At 41.8% G+C, this 17,500-nt stretch overlaps 18 non-coding genes and 7 pseudogenes across 18 annotated transcripts; all 25 read right to left on the reverse strand.

The window, feature by feature from the left end:
- Nucleotides 1-113: 113 nt before the first annotated feature.
- On the reverse strand, nt 114-232 carry LOC132976234 (5S ribosomal RNA). Its single transcript, XR_009673387.1, has one exon. It is a non-coding gene; the product is annotated as a 5S ribosomal RNA (ribosomal RNA).
- Nucleotides 233-6,517: 6,285 nt separating this feature from the next.
- LOC132976338 (5S ribosomal RNA) lies at nt 6,518-6,636 on the reverse strand. Its single transcript, XR_009673485.1, has one exon. It is a non-coding gene; the product is annotated as a 5S ribosomal RNA (ribosomal RNA).
- Nucleotides 6,637-6,757: 121 nt separating this feature from the next.
- LOC132976689 (5S ribosomal RNA) lies at nt 6,758-6,866 on the reverse strand (annotated as a pseudogene).
- Nucleotides 6,867-6,987: 121 nt separating this feature from the next.
- LOC132976532 (5S ribosomal RNA) lies at nt 6,988-7,106 on the reverse strand. The gene has a single exon (XR_009673669.1). It is a non-coding gene; the product is annotated as a 5S ribosomal RNA (ribosomal RNA).
- Nucleotides 7,107-7,228: 122 nt separating this feature from the next.
- Nucleotides 7,229-7,347, reverse strand: LOC132976362 (5S ribosomal RNA). The gene has a single exon (XR_009673508.1). It is a non-coding gene; the product is annotated as a 5S ribosomal RNA (ribosomal RNA).
- A 122-nt stretch (nt 7,348-7,469) lies between these two features.
- LOC132976683 (5S ribosomal RNA) lies at nt 7,470-7,578 on the reverse strand (annotated as a pseudogene).
- A 121-nt stretch (nt 7,579-7,699) lies between these two features.
- Nucleotides 7,700-7,808, reverse strand: LOC132976713 (5S ribosomal RNA; annotated as a pseudogene).
- Nucleotides 7,809-7,930: 122 nt separating this feature from the next.
- Nucleotides 7,931-8,049, reverse strand: LOC132976408 (5S ribosomal RNA). The gene has a single exon (XR_009673550.1). It is a non-coding gene; the product is annotated as a 5S ribosomal RNA (ribosomal RNA).
- A 121-nt stretch (nt 8,050-8,170) lies between these two features.
- LOC132976484 (5S ribosomal RNA) lies at nt 8,171-8,289 on the reverse strand. The gene has a single exon (XR_009673623.1). It is a non-coding gene; the product is annotated as a 5S ribosomal RNA (ribosomal RNA).
- Nucleotides 8,290-8,411: 122 nt separating this feature from the next.
- Nucleotides 8,412-8,530, reverse strand: LOC132976514 (5S ribosomal RNA). The gene has a single exon (XR_009673652.1). It is a non-coding gene; the product is annotated as a 5S ribosomal RNA (ribosomal RNA).
- Nucleotides 8,531-8,651: 121 nt separating this feature from the next.
- Nucleotides 8,652-8,770, reverse strand: LOC132976304 (5S ribosomal RNA). The gene has a single exon (XR_009673451.1). It is a non-coding gene; the product is annotated as a 5S ribosomal RNA (ribosomal RNA).
- A 122-nt stretch (nt 8,771-8,892) lies between these two features.
- LOC132976379 (5S ribosomal RNA) lies at nt 8,893-9,011 on the reverse strand. The gene has a single exon (XR_009673523.1). It is a non-coding gene; the product is annotated as a 5S ribosomal RNA (ribosomal RNA).
- A 122-nt stretch (nt 9,012-9,133) lies between these two features.
- On the reverse strand, nt 9,134-9,252 carry LOC132976230 (5S ribosomal RNA). The gene has a single exon (XR_009673383.1). It is a non-coding gene; the product is annotated as a 5S ribosomal RNA (ribosomal RNA).
- A 122-nt stretch (nt 9,253-9,374) lies between these two features.
- On the reverse strand, nt 9,375-9,493 carry LOC132976515 (5S ribosomal RNA). Its single transcript, XR_009673653.1, has one exon. It is a non-coding gene; the product is annotated as a 5S ribosomal RNA (ribosomal RNA).
- A 121-nt stretch (nt 9,494-9,614) lies between these two features.
- LOC132976305 (5S ribosomal RNA) lies at nt 9,615-9,733 on the reverse strand. The gene has a single exon (XR_009673453.1). It is a non-coding gene; the product is annotated as a 5S ribosomal RNA (ribosomal RNA).
- A 122-nt stretch (nt 9,734-9,855) lies between these two features.
- Nucleotides 9,856-9,974, reverse strand: LOC132976381 (5S ribosomal RNA). The gene has a single exon (XR_009673524.1). It is a non-coding gene; the product is annotated as a 5S ribosomal RNA (ribosomal RNA).
- A 121-nt stretch (nt 9,975-10,095) lies between these two features.
- LOC132976209 (5S ribosomal RNA) lies at nt 10,096-10,214 on the reverse strand. The gene has a single exon (XR_009673381.1). It is a non-coding gene; the product is annotated as a 5S ribosomal RNA (ribosomal RNA).
- Nucleotides 10,215-10,335: 121 nt separating this feature from the next.
- On the reverse strand, nt 10,336-10,454 carry LOC132976329 (5S ribosomal RNA). Its single transcript, XR_009673476.1, has one exon. It is a non-coding gene; the product is annotated as a 5S ribosomal RNA (ribosomal RNA).
- Nucleotides 10,455-10,577: 123 nt separating this feature from the next.
- Nucleotides 10,578-10,696, reverse strand: LOC132976421 (5S ribosomal RNA). The gene has a single exon (XR_009673562.1). It is a non-coding gene; the product is annotated as a 5S ribosomal RNA (ribosomal RNA).
- Nucleotides 10,697-10,817: 121 nt separating this feature from the next.
- On the reverse strand, nt 10,818-10,936 carry LOC132976426 (5S ribosomal RNA). The gene has a single exon (XR_009673567.1). It is a non-coding gene; the product is annotated as a 5S ribosomal RNA (ribosomal RNA).
- Nucleotides 10,937-11,061: 125 nt separating this feature from the next.
- On the reverse strand, nt 11,062-11,170 carry LOC132976184 (5S ribosomal RNA; annotated as a pseudogene).
- A 123-nt stretch (nt 11,171-11,293) lies between these two features.
- LOC132976128 (5S ribosomal RNA) lies at nt 11,294-11,412 on the reverse strand. The gene has a single exon (XR_009673373.1). It is a non-coding gene; the product is annotated as a 5S ribosomal RNA (ribosomal RNA).
- A 121-nt stretch (nt 11,413-11,533) lies between these two features.
- Nucleotides 11,534-11,651, reverse strand: LOC132976636 (5S ribosomal RNA; annotated as a pseudogene).
- Nucleotides 11,652-11,774: 123 nt separating this feature from the next.
- LOC132976154 (5S ribosomal RNA) lies at nt 11,775-11,883 on the reverse strand (annotated as a pseudogene).
- Nucleotides 11,884-12,006: 123 nt separating this feature from the next.
- Nucleotides 12,007-12,126, reverse strand: LOC132976716 (5S ribosomal RNA; annotated as a pseudogene).
- Between the last annotated feature and the right edge of the window lie 5,374 nt (nt 12,127-17,500).

Consider the following 17,500-nt stretch of genomic DNA (forward strand, 5'->3'; position numbering starts at 1 on the left):
ATGCAGAAAGGGGCCTTTTAAAGATGTCATGCCCTTGATTCTGGCTGAATTTTTGGACATGTGAATATGTCTCTATATGATAAAAAAAAACATATGATCAAAAAAAATGAAAAAGCTTACAGCACCTGGTATTCCCAGGCGGTCTCCCATCCAAGTACTAACCAGGCCCGACCCTGCTTAGCTTCCGAGATCGGACGAGATCGGGCGTGTTCAGGGTGGTATGGCCGTAAGCCATTATTGTATGCAGAAAGGGGCCTTTTAAAGATGTCATGCCCTTGATTCTGGCTGAATTTTTGGACATGTGAATATGTCTCTATATGATAAAAAAAAAACATATGATCAAAAAAATGAAAAAACTTACAGCACCTGGTATTCCCAGGCGGTCTCCCATCCAGGTACTAACCAGGCCATACCCTGCTTAGCTTCCGAGATCGGACGAGATCAGGCGTGTTTTTTTTTTTTTTTTAATCTTTTATTATCAAAATTACAAAAACATTTATAATTCTTTCACATCATTTACAACAAATGCTATTACAATACATACACCCTCTAAATTAAACCTCCCCTCTGACGCAAACGGCACCCTAAAAACAATAAAAACATAGCATCAGGAAAAAAAACTCAAACCACCCCTGATACCCCCAACTCATGACAACTCTTCTGAGTCCCTCCCCCAAAGCAAACACCCCTCTGAAAACAAACCACAAAAACATACAAAAACCCCACAGTATTCTCAAAAAACCACTGAGAAAAAAAAACCACCAAATCAAATCACCCATTTTCCCCATGACCAAAAAAGAAGCCCTCGTACCAAAAAAACAAAAACAAAATAATTTAGACATCCCACATAATTCCCTCCTCATTTACTCTACACACATTCGCACCTTCCACAAACATTCTCACAAACTCACTCTCATTCGCTATGTACAACAATTTAAGATGTGCTTTCCATTCATTCACAAACATTCTCCACACATTCATTTTCTTGCTTTCATAGAGTGCATAATTCCTTCTGTTAAAAACCGCTTTTCTTGCAAAAGCCAAAATTATATTCATTACATTGTGATTTTTTTGTTTTGTTCCCACCCCCAACAACACCGACAATTCCCACCCCCTTTCATTCCAACACTCATTCTTACTGCATTTCCCCAACATTTCTCTTATTTTTCCCCAAAAATAAACCAATTCCCCACACGTAACAAACAAATGTATTAAATCCTCATCCGTACTTTCACATACACAACACTTTCTTTCATACCTCTCCTTATGGATCTGATGCAGGACGATGCAGGTGAAGATCCTCCTGTGCCTCAGTTTGAAATCTAGGTCAAATATTGCATGTGGTGTATGCGGAATGTTAATGTTCTTCCATATCATGTTGCTTGTTATGTCCGGGTATGTGTCTGTCCATTTTACTTCGGATGTGGGTTTCTGTATTCTATGTGTGATTGCGCACCTATACCAAATTTTTGTAGTGACATCTGTAATGTTGTGTTTCTTCTCCCCTAGGCACAGGGAAATCCCCCCCACATCGTCCCGCATCACTCCCTCCTTCTCTTTGATTAATTTTTCCCATTCGCTCGACAAAGACAATTTTACATTTGCAAACACTCTCTCAATCACATCCTTTCTGCACACACACCCTTTATTTTTTAAACCCCTCACCACCATTTGTAAATCAAAATCCCCCCCACAGTTCAGTAAATCCCTTATTCTAATATATCCCGCTTTCGACATAGCTTCACACTTAATTACCCCCTCCCCATTTTTAAAATACGGGCTCGAGAGGAAGGGCAGTCGTAGCACTGACCCTCTCGTTCCGCACTCTGGTACAGTCCAGGATGAAACCTGATACCACGCACTGAGTACTTCCTGGAAAAACCGTGGCAAGTGTTTAAATGAATCCGGGTTATTGATCTGGTACAGGTTGTCCTCGTTGTAGAGTCCAAAACTGCACAGATATTGTTTGAAGTGGTTTTTCCAAACTACGTTCCGGTTCTGGTCCATAAATTTGCCTATCAATTTGACTCTTAGTGCTATTTTTTTTGTAAGTAAATCAATCAAAGCTAGCCCCCCCTGATCTTTAGCCCCTATTATTGTTTTGTGAGCTATACTCGCTGCTTTGTTTTTCCAAATAAAGTCCCTAATGGTCTTTGAAATCTCCTTAAAGGCCCAGTCCGGAAGCGTACAAGTACTCAGCGCATGATTCACTTTGGACAACACGAGAGCATTTGTTACGGCTACCCTTCCTCTCAACAATAGACCCCTCGCTTTCCACAAATTCAATGTTTTTTTAATTTTACCCACCACCTCTTTCCATGTTACATCATCACATTCATTCTCATTTTTCCCCATATTCACTCCCAACACTTTTCTTCTCTCACACACCGTTTTAAATCCCCACTTATTAACTAGATTGGATTCCTTACCTAGTAACATAATTTCTGACTTATTTTCATTTACTTTTGCCCCAGATGCTCTTTCATAAGTTTGTACATGTTTTAATATCAATTCTATATCCTCCTCTCCTTTTACCATTATATTCACGTCATCTGCATACTGTATTATTTTTACGTTTTCCTTACCTATACCTTTTATGTTTACGTCTTCCGATATCAGTGCTGCCAGCGGCTCTGCTACCAAGCTGTACAACAGCGCTGACATCGGACATCCTTGTCTCACTGACCTTGATATTTTAAAAGAATCAGTTAGTTCCCCGTTACATTTTATCTTGCTTTCCGCTCCTGTATACAACATATTTATCCATTCTCTCATTCTCTCCCCGAATCCAAACTTCTCTAACACCTTCCCCATGAACCCGTGATCTACTCTGTCAAAAGCTTTATTTAAATCAATCCCTAGCCATATTCCCCCCTCCCCTTCCATATCCCTGACCGTCTGTTTTATTGAAATGATTGAGTCTGCTATGTCTCTGTTTGGTATACTGTATGATTGTGTTTGTTCTATGATTGTTCCTATTACCTCCCTGATTCTATTGGCTATTGTTTTCGCTATGATTTTGTAGTCTGTGTTGAGTAGGCTGATTGGTCTGTAGTTGTCCAGATTTTTATTGTCCCCCTTGTTTTTGTAAAAAATAGTAACCACCCCTTCCCCTAAACTTTTTGGTATATGTTTCACTTTTTCCATATATTTACTCAATTTGTTCACCAAGGGCACCAGCTGCTCTTTGAAAGCTTGGTAGAATTCCGCAGTTAGGCCATCGCTCCCAGGACTTTTGTTTTTGTTTAACCCCTCTAAAGCACTTCTGATTTCTCCCTCTGTAAACTCACAATCACACCACATTTTATCGTCCTCGCTTAGTTTTTTCTTTAAGGCACCCAAAGCTCTGTTCACACTCACGCTATCACACTCCTGTCTCGAAAACAGGCTTTCATAATAGCCCTTTACTATTTCTAAAATTCCCTTTTTATCTGTCACACTTTTACCTGCTTCATTTAATAATTCGTTTATTTCTGTTCTTTTTTGTTTTTGTTTTTCCAGACCTAAAAAAAAGGCTGTACTCCTCTCCCCCTCATACATATATTGTATTTTACTCCTAATGGCTGCACCCCTACTCTTTTTAAGTTCAATCACTCCCAACTGTTCTTTTAAATGTATGTATTTTTCGACATCTACATTATCTACACTGTCAAGCGATGCTATTTCCTCACTTAGTTGTTTTCTCAAATTCTCTTCCTTTCTATTTTCTCTCCACTTTTTCTCTTTACTATAATTGATACACTTTTTTTTAATTCTGACTTTTACGCTATCCCACCACACATTCATATCTTCACTCTCATTCCACTCATATCCCACATCATTCAACAATCTTTCCATACTTTTCACAAACATTCCATCATCCAGCAAGCTTGCATTAAAGCACCATATCCCTCCTTTACGTACATTCGTTTCTTTTCTAAACGTGATTTCTATTCCAGCGTGATCGCTCCACATATTAGTTTTATATTCAACTTCTTTAATCCACCTCACTACCTCGCATGTCACCAAAGCATAATCTATTCTAGATTGTTTTAATCTATTCAGTACAATTTGTCTCCTGGAGAACACCCTCTCCCATGGATGTAGCAATCTCCAAATATCAATGCATTGTTTCGTTATCATTATATCTTTAAGTGTCCCCCTGCTCACATCCCCCTTAAACACATTATTTTTTGACACATCGGTGGGTGTCATCGCCACATTAAAGTCACCGATTATTATACAATTCCTTTCCCACCATTTGCTTATTGCAATGAAGAATGTTTTCCTTTCTTTTTCTCCATTCGGTGCATATATATTTATGATTCTTATATTTTTCGTTTCATACACACAGTCTATTACTATTATTCTTCCTTCTTTGTCTCCATAAACCAAATTTACCCCTGTTACCCGACCCGTTTTGACTAAAACCGCCACTCCTCTCGCCCTCGACGTGCCATTGGAGCAGAAAATATGGCCCACAAAGTCTTTTTTTATGTCTTCCACCAGGGAATCATCCCACCTGGTCTCCTGCAGGCACAAAACGTCATTCTGCAAGGAAAGAATCGCATGTCTTTTTTCTTTGTTCCTTAGTCCATTCACGTTTATCGAAAATAAATTAAAGGCCATTATCATAAAAATAAAAACAAAAAAAACGGATTTACAGGGGTTATTGTCAGTCATTATTTGTCCTTACATTTCAATTTTTTCACCAACTTTTTTCGTTGTCCAAGACTTAGTCTTTTTTGCGCACTCGCCAGTTCACTCACATCCATTTCGCTGTCCGTTTCATTGGGACTGGTGCTTTTACCCGTATTATTTAGCGTGATTTTTCTCCCTCCCGCCTGTCCAACACCACTCTCAGGCATCTCCCTCCCCTCAGTGCTCATGCTTACCCCCTGGTCTTCTGCCACGTCCCTTCCGTCTCCTTTTTTCCCTCTCTCGCTCGTTTTTCGCTGCTTCTGCTGTCCTCCCTCTCCAGCCAGCTCCGGCGTCTCCAGCTCGCACTCTGACGCCCGTTCTCCTCCGCTCTCTCCGCTCTGCTCCATTTCTCCGTCACTGTTCTCGTCTTCTCTGATCTCCTTCCTGCTTGCTCCGATCACCTCCTTCTCCTCCGCCTCCTCCTCGTACACCTCCTCGGCCTCGTCTTCATCCTCGTACACATCCTCCACCTCGTTCTTGCTTTCCTCTCCGTTCACACACTCACATTCATTTTCTCTTTTTTTACAGTTTGTGCATTTTGTGCTGTTCGCGCTGCACTCTCGCGCAAAGTGTCCCTGCACCCCACAGTTGTGGCACATAAATTCTGGACACTCTCTCAGGATGTGTCCCGGCTGGATGCACATCCTGCACACTTTTTGTTGTCTATCATGTATTACTCTAAAGTATTCGTTCCCCATCACAGTGTTAAACTTTGTGGAGTAAGGGAGTGACTGTACCTGGTCATTAAATCTGACCCGGACAAACCTCGTTCCGTCAGCTATCATTGTTCCAGGCCACATTCTGCGTTTTATTGGTGATGTCGGTTTCACTCCCCATCCCGTCAGCTTCCAAACTATTTCTTCATCTGTGATATACGCTGGCAGGTTTAAAAAAGACACCACCAGCTCATCATTATTTAGTTCTCTCACCACGACTCTGGTCTCTCCGATTTTAAATCCATCCAGCAGCCTTTCCTTTCCTTTAATGTTGCTCACCGTCACCTCCAGTTTTTCAGGTCCCAGGGTTCTGCACGCCAGCAGGCCCCCAAAGATCATTTTTATGTTGCTCATGACGTGATTTAGAGGAACTTTGTCTCCCACCATTTCAATGTTTAGTGTTAGTTTTCTCTCAAAAGACACTTTTGCTTCCTCTTTTTCTGCTCTCTCGCCACCTCTCCCATTCTCTGCATGCGGAGCAATCAGCCCGCCGCTCCTCTCTCTTCCTCTCTCTCCGTCATCCATTCCGTTCCCTGTTTCATTTGCCGTTTTCATCCATCCTTTTTGTCCGTCGTTCTTCTCGTTGTCGTTTAATCCATTCCTTTGTTTCAGTGCCATGTTTGTTTGTTCACGTTGTTGTCCGTTCTCTTTTCCTTTTTCCATCTCTCCAGTCCGTGGTCCTGTCATCTTTGTGATCCGTCCGTGTGAGTTTGCTCGCGACATACGAGCAAACATTCACAAAAAAACAAAAATTCTTCACAAAATTGTGGAAAAAAAACAGGAAAAAAAAGTGAAAAGAAAAACGATCCCCCTAACAGTCAGTGACTGCTGGGGGACATTCACTCACAATCTGAGGTATTTAAATAAATCCAAAACGCATCCAAAAAAGAAACAAATTAGTCCAGCTGTCCTGCTCAGTACTGACACGTCAGCTCTCCTTCAGCACCACACAAACTCTGACAGCAAAAGGGGCGTGTTCAGGGTGGTATGGCCGTAAGCTGTTATTGTGTGCAGAAAGGGGCCTTTTAAAGATGTCATGCCCTTGATTCTGGCTGAATTTTTGGACATGTGAATATGTCTCTATATGATAAAAAAAAAACATATGATCAAAAAAATGAAAAAGCTTACAGCACCTGGTATTCCCAGGCGGTCTCCCATCCAAGTACTAAACAGGCCCTACCCTGCTTAGCTTCCGAGATCGGACGAGATCAGGAGTGTTCAGGGTGGTATGGCCATAAGCCATTATTGTGTGCAGACAGGGGCCTTTTAAAGATGTCATGCCCTTGATTCTGGCTGAATTTTTGGACATGTGAATATGTCTCTATATGATAAAAAAAAACATATGATCAAAAAAATGAAAACGCTTACAGCACCTGGTATTCCCAGGCGGTCTCCCATCCAAGTACTAACCAGGCCTGACCTTGCTTAGCTTCCGAGATCGGGCGTGTTCAGGGTGGTATGGCCGTAAGCCATTATTGTGTGCAGACAGGGGCCTTTTAAAGATGTCATGCCCTTGATTCTGGCTGAATTTTTGGACATGTGAATATGTCTCTATATGATAAAAAAAAACATATCATCAAAAAAATGAAAAAGCTTACAGCACCTGGTATTCCCAGGCGGTCTCCCATCCAAGTACTAACCAGGCCCGACCCTGCTTAGCTTCCGAGATCGGACGAGATCGGGCGTGTTCAGGGTGGTATGGCCATAAGCCATTATTGTGTGCAGAAAGGGGCCTTTTAAAGATGTCATGCCCTTGATTCTGGCTGAATTTTTGGACATGTGAATATGTCTCTATATGAAAAAAAAAAAACATATGATCAAAAAAATGAAAAAGCTTATAGCACCTGGTATTCCCAGGCGGTCTCCCATCCAAGTACTAACCAGGCCCGACCCTGCTTAGCTTCCGAGATCGGACGAGATCGGGCATGTTCAGGGTGGTATGGCCATAAGTCATTATTGTGTGAAGAAAGGGGCCTTTTAAAGATGTCATGCCCTTGATTCTGGCTGAAATTTTGGACATGTGAATATGTCTCTATATGAAAAAAAAAAAACATATGATCAAAAAAATGAAAAAGCTTACAGCACCTGGTATTCCCAGGCGGTCTCCCATCCAAGTACTAACCAGGCCTGACCTTGCTTAGCTTCCGAGATCGGGCGTGTTCAGGGTTGTATGGCCGTAAGCCATTATTGTGTGCAGACAGGGGCCTTTTAAAGATGTCATGCCCTTGATTCTGGCTGAATTTTTGGACATGTGAATATGTCTCTATATGATAAAAAAAACATATGATCAAAAAAAATGAAAAAGCTTATAGCACCTGGTATTCCCAGGCGGTCTCCCATCCAAGTACTAACCAGGCCCGACCCTGCTTAGCTTCTGAGATCGGGCGTGTTCAGGGTGGTTTGGCCGTAAGCCATTATTGTATGCAGAAAGGCGCCTTTTAAAGATGTCATGCCCTTGATTCTGGCTGAATTTTTGGACATGTGAATATGTCTCTATATGATAAAAAAAAAACATATGATCAAAAAAATGAAAAAACTTACAGCACCTGGTATTCCCAGGCGGTCTCCCATCCAAGTACTAACCAGGCCCTACCCGGCTTAGCTTCCGAGATCGGACGAGATCAGGCGTGTTCAGGGTGGTATGGCTGTAAGCCATTATTGTGTGCAGAGAGGGGCCTTTTAAAGATGTCATGCCCTTGATTCTGGCTGAATTTTTGGACATGTGAATATGTCTCTATATGATAAAAAAAACATATGATCAAAAAAAATGAAAAAGCTTACAGCACTTGGTATTCCCAGGATGTCTCCCATCCAAGTACTAACCAGGCCCGACCCTGCTTAGCTTCCGAGATCAGACGAGATCGGGCGTGTTCAGGGTGGTATGGCCGTAAGCCATTATTGTGTGCAGAAAGGGGCCTTTTAAAGATGTCATGCCCTTGATTCTGGCTGAATTTTTGGACATGTGAATATGTCTCTATATGATAAAAAAAAACATATGATCAAACAAAATGAAAAAGCTTACAGCACCTGGTATTCCCAGGCGGTCTCCCATCCAAGTACTAACCAGACCCGACCCTGCTTAGCTTCTGAGATCAGACGAGATCGGGCATGTTCAGGGTGGCATGGCCGTAAGCCATTATTGTGTGCAGAAAGGGGCCTTTTAAAGATGTCATGCCCTTGATTCTGGCTGAATTTTTGGACATGTGAATATGTCTCTATATGATAAAAAAAAATATATGATCAAAAAAATGAAAAAGCTTACAGCACCTGGTATTCCCAGGCGGTCTCCCATCCAAGTACTAACCAGGCCCGACCCTGCATAGCTTCCGAGATCGGACGAGATCGGGCGTGTTCAGGGTGGTATGGCCGTAAGCCATTATTGTGTGCAGAAAGGGGCCTTTTAAAGATGTCATGCCCTTGATTCTGGCTAAATTTTTGGACATGTGAATATGTCTCTATATGATAAAAAAAAAACATATGATCAAAAAAATGAAAAAGCTTACAGCGTCTGGTATTCCCAGGCGGTCTCCCATCCAAGTACTAACCAGGCCCGACCCTGCTTAGCTTCCGAGATCGGACGAGATCGGGCGTGTTCAGGGTGGTATGGCCGTAAGCCATTATTGTGTGCAGACAGGGGCCTTTTAAAGATGTTATGCCCTTGATTCTGGCTGAATTTTTGGACATGTGAATATGTCTCTATATGATAAAAAAAAAACATATGATCAAAAAAATGAAAAAACTTACAGCACCTGGTATTCCCAGGCGGTCTCCCATCCAAGTACTAACCAGGCCCGACCCTGCTTAGCTTCCGAGATCAGACGAGATCGGGCGTGTTCAGGGTGGTATGGCCGTAAGCCATTATTGTGTGCAGAAAGGGGCCTTTTAAAGATGTCATGCCCTTGATTCTGGCTGAATTTTTGGACATGTGAATATGTCTCTATATGATAAAAAAAAACATATGATCAAACAAAATGAAAAAGCTTACAGCACCTGGTATTCCCAGGCGGTCTCCCATCCAAGTACTAACCAGACCCGACCCTGCTTAGCTTCTGAGATCAGACGAGATCGGGCATGTTCAGGGTGGCATGGCCGTAAGCCATTATTATGTGCAGAAAGGGGCCTTTTAAAGATGTCATGCCCTTGATTCTGGCTGAATTTTTGGACATGTGAATATGTCTCTATATGATAAAAAAAAATATATGATCAAAAAAATGAAAAAGCTTACAGCACCTGGTATTCCCAGGCGGTCTCCCATCCAAGTACTAACCAGGCCCGACCCTGCATAGCTTCCGAGATCGGACGAGATCGGGCGTGTTCAGGGTGGTATGGCCGTAAGCCATTATTGTGTGCAGAAAGGGGCCTTTTAAAGATGTCATGCCCTTGATTCTGGCTAAATTTTTGGACATGTGAATATGTCTCTATATGATAAAAAAAAAACATATGATCAAAAAAATGAAAAAGCTTACAGCGTCTGGTATTCCCAGGCGGTCTCCCATCCAAGTACTAACCAGGCCCGACCCTGCTTAGCTTCCGAGATCGGACGAGATCGGGCGTGTTCAGGGTGGTATGGCCGTAAGCCATTATTGTGTGCAGACAGGGGCCTTTTAAAGATGTTATGCCCTTGATTCTGGCTGAATTTTTGGACATGTGAATATGTCTCTATATGATAAAAAAAAACATATGATCAAAAAAATGAAAAAACTTACAGCACCTGGTATTCCCAGGCGGTCTCCCATCCAAGTACTAACCAGGCCCTACCCTGCTTAGCTTCCGAGATCGGATGAGATCAGGCGTGTTCAGGGTGGTATGGCCGTAAGCCATTATTGTGTGCAGAGAGGGGCCTTTTAAAGATGTCATGCCCTTGATTCTGGCTGAATTTTTGGACATGTGAATATGTCTCTGTATGATAAAAAAAACACATGATCAAAAAAAATGAAAAAGCTTACAGCACCTGGTATTCCCAGGCGGTCTCCCATCCAAGTACTAACCAGGCCTGACCCTGCTTAGCTTCCGAGATCGGACGTGATCGGGCGTGTTCAGGGTGGTATGGCCGTAAGCCATTATTGTGTGCAGAAAGGGGCCTTTTAAAGATGTCATGCCCTTGATTCTGGCTGAATTTTTGGACATGTGAATATGTCTCTATATGATAAAAAAAAAACATATGATCAAACAAAATGAAAAAGCTTACAGCACCTGGTATTCCCAGGCGGTCTCCCATCCAAGTACTAACCAGGCCCCACCCTGCTTAGCTTCTAAGATCGGACGAGATCGGGCGTGTTCAGGGTGGTATGGCCGTAAGCCATTATTGTGTGCAGAAAGGGGCCTTTTAAAGATGTCATGCCCTTGATTCTGGCTGAATTTTTGGACATGTGAATATGTCTCTATATGATAGAAAAAAACATATGATCAAAAAAATGAAAAAGCTTACAGCACCTGGTATTCCCAGGTGGTCTCCCATCCAAGTACTAACCAGGCCCGATCCTGCATAGCTTCCGAGATCGGACGAGATCGGGCGTGTTCAGGGTGGTATGGCCGTAAGCCATTATTGTGTGCAGAAAGGGGCCTTTTAAAGATGTCATGCCCTTGATTCTGGCTAAATTTTTGGACATGTGAATATGTCTCTATATGATAAAACAAAAAAAACATATGATCAAAAAAATGAAAAAGCTTACAGCACCTGGTATTCCTAGGCGGTCTCCCATCCAAGTATTAACCAGGCCCGACCCTGCTTTGCTTCTGAGATCGGGCGTGTTCAGGGTGGTATGGACGTAAGGCATTATTGTGTGCAGACAGGGGCCTTTTAAAGATATCATGCCCTTGATTCTGGCTGAATTTTTGGACATGTGAATATGTCTCTATATGATAAAACAAAAAACATATGATCAAAAAAATGAAAAAGCTTACAGCACCTGGTATTCCCAGGCGGTCTCCCATCCAAGTACTAACCAGGCCCGACCCTGCTTAGCTTCCGAGATCGGACGAGATCAGGCGTGTTCAGGGTGGTATGGCCGTAAGCTGTTATTGTGTGCAGACAGGGGCCTTTTAAAGATCTCATGCCCTTGATTCTGGCTGAATTTTTGGACATGTGAATATGTCTCTCTATGATAAAAAAAACATATGATCAAAAAAATAAAAAAAGCTTACAGCATCTGGTATTCCCAGGCGGTCTCCCATTCAAGTACTAACCAGGCCCGACCCTGCTTAGCTTCCGAGATGGGACGAGATCGGTGTGTTAAGGGTGGTATGGCCGTAAGCCATTATTGTCTGCAGACAGGGGCCTTTTAAAGATGTCATGCCCTTGATTCTGGCTGAATTTTTGGACATGTGAATATGTCTCTCTATGATAAAAAAAAAACATATGATCAAAAAAATAAAAAAAGCTTACAGCGTCTGGTATTCCCAGGCGGTCTCCCATCCAAGTACTAACCAGGCCCGACCCTGCTTAGCTTCCAAGATCGGACGAGTTCAGGGTGGTTTGGCCGTAAGCCATTATTGTGTGCAGAAAGGGGCCTTTTAAAGATGTCATGCCCTTGATTCTGGCTGAATTTTTGGACATGTGAATATGTCTCTATATGATAAAAAAAAAAACATATGATCAAAAAAATGAAACAGCTTACAGCATTTGGTATTCCACAGGCGGTCTCCCATCCAAGTACTAACGAGGCCCGACCCTGCATAGCTTCCGAGATCGGACGAGATCGGGCGTGTTCAGGGTGGTATGGCCGTAAGCCATTATTGTGTGCAGAAAGGGGCCTTTTAAAGATGTCATGCCCTTGATTCTGGCTGAATTTTTGGACATGTGAATATGTCTCTCTATGATAAAAAAAAAACACATGATCAAAAAAATTAAACAGCTTACAGCATCTGGTATTCCACAGGCGGTCTCCCATCCAAGTACTAACCAGGCACTACCCTGGTTAGTTTCCGAGATCGGACGAGATCGGACGTGTTTTTTTTTTTTTTTTTTATCTTTTATTATCAAAATTACAAAAACATTTATATTTCTTTCACATCATTTACAACAAATGCTATTACAATACATACACCCTCTAAATTAAACCTCCCCTCTGACGCAAACGGCACCCTAAAAACAATAAAAACATAGCATCAGAAAAAAAACTCAAACCACCCCTGATACCCCCAACTCATGACAACTCTTCTGAGTCCCTCCCCCAAAGCAAACACCCCTCTGAAAACAAACCACAAAAACATACAAAAACCCCACAGTATTCTCAAAAAACCACTGAGAAAAAAAAACCACCAAATCAAATCACCCATTTTCCCCAAGACCAAAAAAGAAGCCCTCGTACCAAAAAAACAAAAACAAAATAATTTAGACATCCCACATAATTCCCTCCTCATTTACTCTACACACATTCGCACCTTCCACAAACATTCTCACAAACTCACTCTCATTCGCTATGTACAACAATTTAAGATGTGCTTTCCATTCATTCACAAACATTCTCCACACATTCATTTTCTTACTTTCATACAGTGCATAATTCCTTCTGTTAAAAACCGCTTTTCTTGCAAAAGCCAAAATTATATTCATTACATTGTGATTTTTTTGTTTTGTTCCCACCCCCAACAACACCGACAATTCCCACCCCCTTTCATTCCAACACTCATTCTTACTGCATTTCCCCAACATTTCTCTTATTTTTCCCCAAAAATAAACCAATTCCCCACACGTAACAAACAAATGTATTAAATCCTCATCCGTACTTTCACATACACAACACTTTCTTTCATACCTCTCCTTATGGATCTGATGCAGGACGATGCAGGTGAAGATCCTCCTGTGCCTCAGTTTGAAATCTAGGTCAAATATTGCATGTGGTGTATGCGGAATGTTAATGTTCTTCCATATCATGTTGCTTGTTATGTCCGGGTATGTGTCTGTCCATTTTACTTCGGATGTGGGTTTCTGTATTCTATGTGTGATTGCGCACCTATACCAAATTTTTGTAGTGACATCTGTAATGTTGTGTTTCTTCTCCCCTAGGCACAGGGAGATCCCCCCCACATCGTCCTGCATCACTCCCTCCTTCTCTTTGATTAATTTTTCCCATTCGCTCGACAAAGACAATTTTACATTTGCAAACACTCTCTCAATCACATCCTTTCTGCACACACACCCTTTATTTTTTAAACCCCTCACCACCATTTGTAAATCAAAATCCCCCCCACAGTTCAGTAAATCCCTTATTCTAATATATCCCGCTTTCGACATAGCTTCACACTTAATTACCCTCTCCCCATTTTTAAAATACGGGCTCGAGAGGAAGGGCAGTCGTAGCACTGACCCTCTCGTTCCGCACTCTGGTACAGTCCAGGATGAAACCTGATACCACGCACTGAGTACTTCCTGGAAAAACCGTGGCAAGTGTTTAAATGAATCCGGGTTATTGATCTGGTACAGGTTGTCCTCGTTGTAGAGTCCAAAACTGCACAGATATTGTTTGAAGTGGTTTTTCCAAACTACGTTCTGGTTCTGGTCCATAAATTTGCCTATCAATTTGACTCTTAGTGCTACTTTTTTTGTAAGTAAATCAATCAAAGCTAGCCCCCCCTGATCTTTAGCCCCTATTATTGTTTTGTGAGCTATACTCGCTGCTTTGTTTTTCCAAATAAAGTCCCTAATGGTCTTTGAAATCTCCTTAAAGGCCCAGTCCGGAAGCGTACAAGTACTCAGCGCATGATTCACTTTGGACAACACGAGAGCATTTGTTACGGCTACCCTTCCTCTCAACAATAGACCCCTCGCTTTCCACAAATTCAATGTTTTTTTAATTTTACCCACCACCTCTTTCCATGTTACATCATCACATTCATTCTCATTTTTCCCCATATTCACTCCCAACACTTTTCTTCTCTCACACACCGTTTTAAATCCCCACTTATTAACTAGATTGGATTCCTTACCTAGTAACATAATTTCTGACTTATTTTCATTTACTTTTGCCCCAGATGCTCTTTCATAAGTTTGTACATGTTTTAATATCAATTCTATATCCTCCTCTCCTTTTACCATTATATTCACGTCATCTGCATACTGTATTATTTTTACGTTTTCCTTACCTATACCTTTTATGTTTACGTCTTCCGATATCAGTGCTGCCAGCGGCTCTGCTACCAAGCTGTACAACAGCGCTGACATCGGACATCCTTGTCTCACTGACCTTGATATTTTAAAAGAATCAGTTAGTTCCCCGTTACATTTTATCTTGCTTTCCGCTCCTGTATACAACATATTTATCCATTCTCTCATTCTCTCCCCGAATCCAAACTTCTCTAACACCTTCCCCATGAACCCGTGATCTACTCTGTCAAAAGCTTTATTTAAATCAATCCCTAGCCATATTCCCCCCTCCCCTTCCATATCCCTGACCGTCTGTTTTATTGAAATGATTGAGTCTGCTATGTCTCTGTTTGGTATACTGTATGATTGTGTTTGTTCTATGATTGTTCCTATTACCTCCCTGATTCTATTGGCTATTGTTTTCGCTATGATTTTGTAGTCTGTGTTGAGTAGGCTGATTGGTCTGTAGTTGTCCAGATTTTTATTGTCCCCCTTGTTTTTGTAAAAAATAGTAACCACCCCTTCCCCTAAACTTTTTGGTATATGTTTCACTTTTTCCATATATTTACTCAATTTGTTCACCAAGGGCACCAGCTGCTCTTTGAAAGCTTGGTAGAATTCCGCAGTTAGGCCATCGCTCCCAGGACTTTTGTTTTTGTTTAACCCCTCTAAAGCACTTCTGATTTCTCCCTCTGTAAACTCACAATCACACCACATTTTATCGTCCTCGCTTAGTTTTTTCTTTAAGGCACCCAAAGCTTTGTTCACACTCACGCTATCACACTCCTGTCTCGAAAACAGGCTTTCATAATAGCCCTTTACTATTTCTAAAATTCCCTTTTTATCTGTCACACTTTTACCTGCTTCATTTAATAATTCGTTTATTTCTGTTCTTTTTTGTTTTTGTTTTTCCAGACCTAAAAAAAAGGCTGTACTCCTCTCCCCCTCATACATATATTGTATTTTACTCCTAATGGCTGCACCCCTACTCTTTTTAAGTTCAATCACTCCCAACTGTTCTTTTAAATGTATGTATTTTTCGACATCTACATTATCTACACTGTCAAGCGATGCTATTTCCTCACTTAGTTGTTTTCTCAAATTCTCTTCCTTTCTATTTTCTCTCCACTTTTTCTCTTTACTATAATTGATACACTTTTTTTTAATTCTGACTTTTACACTATCCCACCACACATTCATATCTTCACTCTCATTCCACTCATATCCCACATCATTCAACAATCTTTCCATACTTTTCACAAACATTCCATCATCCAGCAAGCTTGCATTAAAGCACCATATCCCTCCTTTACGTACATTCGTTTCTTTTCTAAACGTGATTTCTATTCCAGCGTGATCGCTCCACATATTAGTTTTATATTCAACTTCTTTAATCCACCTCACTACCTCGCATGTCACCAAAGCATAATCTATTCTAGATTGTTTTAATCTATTCAGTACAATTTGTCTCCTGGAGAACACCCTCTCCCATGGATGTAGCAATCTCCAAATATCAATGCATTGTTTCGTTATCATTATATCTTTAAGTGTCCCCCTGCTCACATCCCCCTTAAACACATTATTTTTTGACACATCGGTGGGTGTCATCGCCACATTAAAGTCACCGATTATTATACAATTCCTTTCCCACCATTTGCTTATTGCAATGAAGAATGTTTTCCTTTCTTTTTCTCCATTCGGTGCATATATATTTATGATTCTTATATTTTTCGTTTCATACACACAGTCTATTACTATTATTCTTCCTTCTTTGTCTCCATAAACCAAATTTACCCCTGTTACCCGACCCGTTTTGACTAAAACCGCCACTCCTCTCGCCCTCGACGTGCCATTGGAGCAGAAGATATGGCCCACAAAGTCTTTTTTTATGTCTTCCACCAGGGAATCATCCCACCTGGTCTCCTGCAGGCACAAAACGTCATTCTGCAAGGAAAGAATCGCATGTCTTTTTTCTTTGTTCCTTAGTCCATTCACGTTTATCGAAAATAAATTAAAGGCCATTATCATAAAAATAAAAACAAAAAAAACGGATTTACAGGGGTTATTGTCAGTCATTATTTGTCCTTACATTTCAATTTTTTCACCAACTTTTTTCGTTGTCCAAGACTTAGTCTTTTTTGCGCACTCGCCAGTTCACTCACATCCATTTCGCTGTCCGTTTCATTGGGACTGGTGCTTTTACCCGTATTATTTAGCGTGATTTTTCTCCCTCCCGCCTGTCCAACACCCCTCTCAGGCATCTCCCTCCCCTCTGTGCTCATGCTTATCCCCGGGTCTTCTGCCACGTCCCTTCCGTCTCCTTTTTTCCCTCTCTCGCTCGTTTTTCGCTGCTTCTGCTGTCCTCCCTCTCCAGCCAGCTCCGGCGTCTCCAGCTCGCACTCTGACGCCCGTTCTCCTCCGCTCTCTCCGCTCTGCTCCATTTCTCCGTCACTGTTCTCGTCTTCTCTGATCTCCTTCCTGCTTGCTCCGATCACCTCCTTCTCCTCCGCCTCCTCCTCGTACACCTCCTCCGCCTCGTCTTCATCCTCGTACACCTCCTCCACCTCGTTCTTGCTTTCCTCTCCGTTCTCACACTCACATTAATTTTCTCTTTTTTTACAGTTTGTGCATTTTGTGCTGTTCGCGCTGCACTCTCGCGCAAAGTGTCCCTGCACCCCACAGTTGTGGCACATAAATTCTGGACACTCTCTCAGGATGTGTCCCGGCTGGATGCACATCCTGCACACTTTTTGTTGTCTATCATGTATTACTCTAAAGTATTCGTTCCCCATCACAGTGTTAAACTTTGTGGAGTAAGGGAGTGACTGTACCTGGTCATTAAATCTGACCCGGACAAACCTCGTTCCGTCAGCTATCATTGTTCCAGGCCACATTCTGCGTTTTATTGGTGATGTCGGTTTCACTCCCCATCCCGTCAGCTTCCAAACTATTTCTTCATCTGTGATATACGCTGGCAGGTTTAAAAAAGACACCACCAGCTCATCATTATTTAGTTCTC

The sequence above is a fragment of the Labrus mixtus genome, chromosome 6, assembly GCF_963584025.1.
Source record: "Labrus mixtus chromosome 6, fLabMix1.1, whole genome shotgun sequence".
In the NCBI taxonomy this organism is placed as follows: domain Eukaryota; kingdom Metazoa; phylum Chordata; class Actinopteri; order Labriformes; family Labridae; genus Labrus; species Labrus mixtus.